General features: G+C 40.0%; 1 long non-coding RNA gene across 1 annotated transcript; it reads right to left on the bottom strand.

The window, feature by feature from the left end:
• On the bottom strand, positions 2,574-4,860 carry LOC110393386. Its single transcript, XR_002434986.1, has 3 exons — positions 4,773-4,860; positions 2,805-2,857; positions 2,574-2,726 (listed from the first exon to the last, which is right to left on the bottom strand). It is a non-coding gene; the product is annotated as an uncharacterized LOC110393386 (long non-coding RNA).

Genomic DNA, 7,002 nt, shown 5'->3' with positions numbered 1-7,002 from the left:
TTTTCAGGGACTTTGTTAAAGAAAAAAAAAGACAGCATATGAATTAAATCAATTTGATATCTTATCTCTCAAGCGTTCTGATAGTCTGTCAGCTAATCCTGGTTGCTCTCTTTCCCATGCCACCTTGGAGACACACAGGAGCTTGCTCCAGGCTAAATTAATTATTCTAGTAATGGTGGCAGCTGCATGATCCCAGCTGCCTTCTTTCCTGGCCACATGATAGCAGTAGGGCTCCAAGAAAAAGGGCCACAGGCTCCATGAATTAATCTAGTTGTGGGGATCTACTCCTGACTGTGTTCTTGAGACAAACCTTGAGCATATACAATATGGTGTGCGGGAGGCCCATACATTAGTCCCAGGAAACACTAGGCCTACTCTGTGCATGATTAGGTCTGATCATGTCTGCTGGTTTTTGCAGAGAAAGAAACAGTCCATTAAGCCAGAAAAGCTGCATGCCATTGCTGTACAAGATGTCCTGGACTACTGGCCAAATGTTGTTGTGTTCCTTTTGAGCTCATTTATGCAAGAGCAAATATTTGACTCTGAGGTGTCCGAGTTTTTCACTCATAGAATTATAAAGGTTGGAAAAGACCTCTAAGATCACCAACTCCAACTGTTCACCCATCAGCACCATGTACACTAAACCATGTGCCTACACCTTTGTTGAAAACTTCTAAGGATCTCTCCACCACTCCCCTGAGCAGCCCATTGTAGTGCCTGACTACTCTCTCAGAGAAGATTTTTTTCCTAATATCCAACGTGAACCTCCCTGTTTACTTCTCATCTGATCACTGTTATGTGGGAGAAAAGGCTGACCCCCACCTCACTACAACCTCCTTTCAGGTCATTGTAGAGAGCTATAATGTCTCCCCCGAGCCTCCTCTACTCCAGTCTAAACAGCTCTAGCTCCCTCAGCCGCTCCCAATAAGACGTGCTCCAGACCCTCCACAGCTTCATTGCCCTTCTCTGGGCACACTCCTGGGCCTTAATGTGTTTTTCGTAGTGAAGGGCCTAAAAGCGAACACAGTACTTAAGGTGTGGCCTCACAAAGTACAGAGGAAAAATCACCTCCTTGCTCCTGCAGGCTGCACTGTTTCTGATACAGGCCAGGATGCCACTGGCTTTCTTGGCCACCTGGGTACAATTCTGCCTCATGTTCAGCTGTCTGTTGACAAATACCCCCAGATCCTTTTCCTCCTCACAGCCTTCCAGCTACTTTGCCCCAAGCCTATAGCATTGCATGGGGTTGTTGTGACTGAAGCGCAGGACCAAGCACTTGGTCTTGTTGAACCTCATACAATTGGCCTCAGCCCATCATTTCAGCCTGTCCAGATCCCTCTGTAGGGCCTTGCTACCCTCAGACAGATCAACACTTCTGCCCAGCTTGGTGTCATCTGCAAACTTACTGAAGGTGCACTTAATCCCCTAGTACAGATCATCATTAAAGATACTAAAAAGGGCTTTCCCCAGTACTGACCACTGGGGAACATTGCTTGTGACTGATCACCAGCTGGATTTAACTCCACTCACCAACACTCTCTGGGACTGGATGTCCAGCCAGTTCTTTACCCAGCAAAGAATACACCTGTCTAAGCCATGGTCTGCCAGCTTCTCCAGGAGAACACTGTGAGAGACAGTCTTACTTGTATGACTTGTCTTTTGGACCAGAGAGAGATGACCTTGAAGACCTTGGAAGAGTTCATCCACAGAGGTCCCTAACTTAATACATATGTAGTCACCTACTTCCGAGTGGATGCTCAACTATTGCTTAACCCTGCCAGTGCCCCGGGAGTCTTGTCACAAGCCTTCAGACAGAGAATTCCTAGTGGCCGTCATTTCTTTTGTTTGGTATGCTCCTTTTCAAGCATGGGACCTGAGAACTACAAACTCCTCTGTGTCCAAACTGTTGCAAGATTCACAAACTGTGGCTGTGGTTTTCTTTCTGGCAAGTCCTTATATAATATTTCAGGATGTCTTTACCAGCTTGGGTCACAAACCAAACCCAATGACCCATTTCAAATGCTCAATAGCCCCATGTATGGAGCAGTCATGCATAATACACAGTCTTATTTTCTTTTCCCACTTGCTTTGGAACACAGACTTGAATTCACATCTTATGTTCCCAACAGAAAATCTTCAACCAGATAAAGAATGCACTTGCTATCACATAAGAGCATACTCTAAGACGAATCTCTCATCTCCTGTCAGTGAAGCTAATCTACTTAATATAAAATACTTAAAATATTCATAGTAAATATTCAGACTCTATTGCTTAATGACTATGGCTGTTCCCTGGAAGACTGGGTTTATAATCACTGCCCTAATGAATAAACATCTGAGATTTACAGATAGTGGACAATGGCAAACAGAAAGTACTCCTTTTAGAATAGGGGACACTATCTGTGATTATTTAGCCAAGAAATTATTAGAGCTTTCTTCAGCTCCACAGGGGTAAATTTTAACTGGAAACCGATGTCTCTTTGAGGAAATCATACTTGCAGTGCAGAGATACCATACTGATAGCATTTGATACAAAACTAAAAAAGAGCCTAAGACAAAATCTTTAACCCAGTCTCAGTATTGTTGTAGCCTACAGGAAAGATCTTCAACCAAAATTGCAAAGTTAGACTGACAGTAGTGCTTTTGGATGATTGCTCCTATTCAGACTTCCAGTCCTTAGTCACATTAGGATGAAGAGGGTTACATTGTTCTTTCTGTAGTGTAACCTAAAAAAAAAAAATAATGTTGTCCTATTTGCTTATTATCAAATTTGAACAGTTCACTTTGGAAATACTAAGAGTTACCTCAGCTGAACTCTCCTTTTTAGTAACTGGCTCAGATTGCCTTCCATGAGATGCTAGAATCAATACAGAAAATCAGATGGGAAAATGTGTGTTAATCTATTAATTTAATCTTCATTTTCAAGTCATTATACTAAAAAAAATATATATAAGGATTCCAATAAATTGGAAAATTGGACTTTTTTCTCCTACAACCAACTTAGAAATCCAGAAGTCATAAAGTTTTGCCTTGTCACAAGCTATAAGTTATGGTGGCACAGCAATATCTTTTACTGTCCAGATAAAAAAGAAAATTACTAACTCCATCCTTGCCTAGTGATGCAGTGAGCTGCCTGAGGTCTCAGTGGTTTCACTTCATTTAACATGAGGAAGTATAAAACTGACATACAAAAATTCCCTTGAGCCATCATTTATAATTGTAAAAAAAAAAAAAAAAAACCAACAACCCAACGTTTTGTAAGGTTTTCTGATCTATCCACACATTGATTTTTATTCAGAGAGCATTTTTTGTTCCACAAACAAAAGGTCGTCTACATTTGTTACATAACTTTCCATTTCAGTTCTCCTTTGTTTGTATTTTGATAGTGTATTTAAGTTTACCCTTTAAATCCATTCTTTGTGTTCTCTGAGATAACCAATCTTCTGCTTTCTCCAAGATTGTTGGGGTTGCTGACTTCAGTAATGAGGCTTTCTTGCCTTTTTTTCAGTAAAATCATCCAAATATTTTAGCACAGGTATCATTGCTGCCATGAACCCAGGCTTGCAAATTCAGTGACAGAGAAGACTGTAGGGCTCTTCAGATGGAATGCTTGTAGGTAGACTGCATAGATTTGCAATGTATAATTATGAAGCTTACAAGCCTCATATTTCAAGTATTTAATTTCTCCACATAGGCTGTATTTAAAGGAATTGTTGATTATGCCAAGGAGGTTGAAGTACACGTATGTAAGGCACCTAGAATTATTTTAAATAAGCTAAAGCAAATGCACAAATAGAAATGATTTGTATGAAACACTGATGTCAGTATCAGCATCTTCTATGAAGTACTGAATGTGTCAGATGTGAGTGAAAACTGCACCATGAAGGAGAACAGGGAAGTTCTTGGTAAGAGAAGGTGAACAAAGCTGGATGGATTTGGAAGATACTACTATAACTTTGAAGAGCCCCAATTCCTTTTTATTCTTGCTAGCTACTAAGAAATTTATGCCTTGCCTACTGATCATTTTAGTCAAAGTAAAACAGTAACGAGAGTGGCCAAATACCAAAGAACAGATGAAATAGACAAGTGTGCTTACATATGCATTAGATGAGGAGAAAGTTGGGAAGGGAAGATTTCATTCTCAAGCATTTGCAAGAAAGCTGTAAATGAAGGCAAGTTCTAAATGAAGTTCATTTAAAAAAAAAAAGGAATTATAATTGTTATTTGTTTGTAAGGAGAATTTAAATTAAATGAACCAATTTGTAGAGCTCTCACAGAAACAGTACGTATGCTTTTAAACTTTATGCTTATACATTAATGTGAATGCATCAGAATCTCAGCTTTTAAGCAGGAAAAAAAATTCTCCCTTCATGGCTGTAAAGAATAAGCTGGAAAATGGGATCCCAGAAGGCTTAAGATAGAAAAGTGAGTCATGAGACATAAAAAAGTTAAAAATATAACTCTATTGATTTTTATAGCAACTTCTCAGCTCTTTGATGTCTGTATGAAAAATCTATGAACAGTTGTCACAGAGGGACCTTACTTATGGCAGGCAGTGCCTCTGTGTTCCTAAGTTCAGTAGGAAGAGACTCTGAATTCAACATCATGTTAGCAGACTAGTTTATCTCTTCCCTGTCTCTCTGTACCTATGGAAGAGAAATTCAGGTGAAGAGCACTTGGGTAAATAAAGGTAGGATTATGCCACTGTTACCATTTTCTAGAAATTAAATATTTAGTTACATGGACAGTCAGCGCAAGACAAATGAACTTACCAATGACAATGCAATTGACCTGCACAGAGACCCAGCTTACACAGGGATGAATCACACTTGGGTGCTGGCCAGACTCTTTCACTAGTTGTTACTGGAGCCAGGATAATTAGGTCAGGCAAGCTGTATCTCTTGTAGGTGCTTCATGTCAGGTGAGAGGATTACTTACAGGCTATTAAACTTTATTCAACAGTAATAACAGGTAGAAGGAAATTCCTCATATGACTTCTAGGAAGCTAAATGCACAGTGTTGAGGTTTTGTCATAAAACGGAATAAGCTATTCATTGTGCTGGGTATTTTATTAAAAACAGTGAACTATAATGTGATATGTGCAAGCTGAAGGTACTCAGAGAAGCCTACAGAGAACCAGAGAGTCTGTCAGTGTCTGTTTTAGTTACTTGGGCCCATTTCATCTACTGAGTCAAATACTGCCAATTAGTGTGGATAGTGCATTATGATCTTCTAGCATTAGAGCGTTTGCTAATTTGCTTAGTTACTAGTAGCAGAGGAGTGAGGAATAAGATGTTTTTCATATAAGAAAGTGACAGGACACTGTCACCCTTGATTTCTACCTGTAAACTTTTGACAAATCTGGAAACGTTATCGAAAGGCCCATATATAGAGAATTTGGCAAAAGGCACTTCCTTGCAAAAAAAATCACTTGACAGCCTAACCCCTAGTCCTATTACCAATATATGGGACAATATGAGTATCAAAGGAAAGCTTTCCCCAGGGACAAAACTGTATATTTTTTGCCTAGTCTGGATCAAATGGCTATTTTCACTTGACATCTCCCAGTAAATCCCAGTGTGTCATCCTGAAGAAGATCCTAACTAGGAAGTTGCCAGCCCAGAAGGTGAAAGTGGGCAAAATGACAAGCAAATGTGAAAAAAGTCTCACAAAGAGAGGTGTCAAGCAGTTTCAGAGTGGAATGCCTGTCACTTCCACCTGCAGCTAAGCAAATGCAAAAAGCACACAAAAGACCTACTATCACTGATTATCTGTTTTGGGTGTTTGAGAGGGTAGCTTCCAAATGCATGTTGTGGCCATGACTTACATAAAAATGCTCTAAATATATTGTTGCAAGCATGATCTGATGCCCAGGGATCACATTTAATAAAGCACTATGTATTTCCTCAGGACGGTTTTTTGCCTCAGGAGCTGATAAAATACTCAGAATCTTACAGATGGCTCCCATTCAGAGGAGCAATTACTAATTGAGTCTATTTAGTTATCAAGGACAATCAAAGACATGTTTTCTGAATCAGTAGGCACCAAACAGAAAGAGAAAAGCTCTTTGCGCATGGCTTCAAGCCCCATTCACACTGGGCTTGCTGTTTGCTTGAGCTTTATTTTGAGTGCTGGTTCTAGTGGCAACCGTGGTGTTTCTAATCCTGTTGCAAGGGTTCTGGGGGTGTGTGACAGCTTGTGCCCCCCACTGCTATTTCTGTAGCACTAATCAGACCTCTCTACGTCACAGATGCAGGAAATACTTTTCTGCTTGTAAATCTGTGGCACTTGCATTGACCACAGATGGAACTGGATAAACTTGCACAAAAAAGCATATATACATATATATATATTAGATCTAGGAATTTTCTATTAAAGACATACATATGCACATCCTGTGTGTGTCTGAATTATAATATTTGAGATAGCAGGCTCTCAAAGTTCTGCCATGTGCCTCTGTGCTACCTCATGGTAAAGACTATGATTTTACTCTCATCCTACAGAATGGAAAAAGTTTTAATGCAATAAACTGTATCTTTAAAATTGGGCTCAAGATAAAATGACGAGCAGTGTCACCAGATTCTCCTTGTCAGCTCCAGGTCATGTGCCATAGCCCGGAGAGCACTGGGCCCTAGGTGTATAGGTCCTGCCTGTTTCATTAAACACTATAAAGCTGGCTGTCAGTTATTAGCATGCAGAATATTAGCAGCGCCATACCTGTCAGAGAGAAAAAAGGGCCTTCATACAGCTATATCACTGTAATCCATTCATCATTTTATTGAACTGAAGCTTGATAGGGGGTTTCTCAAATGCATGTGATGCCCCATGCTGTTAAGAGTTTTGTATTTTGATCTCAGATTATGCTGAAAAATTTGTGCCAGCTCCCTTTTGGTTATGTATCTGAAGTTGTTCAAAGGCAGAGGTTATTTCTTCCAGGGCTGAGTGTAATTTGCACTCACCATGTTGCTCCAGATACACCTGTTTCGTGGTTTGGGGCATCTG

Source organism: Numida meleagris, chromosome 2 (genome assembly GCF_002078875.1).
Source record: "Numida meleagris isolate 19003 breed g44 Domestic line chromosome 2, NumMel1.0, whole genome shotgun sequence".
Classification (NCBI taxonomy): Eukaryota; Metazoa; Chordata; class Aves; order Galliformes; family Numididae; genus Numida; species Numida meleagris.
This window is presented reverse-complemented; position numbering and strand designations above follow the sequence as displayed.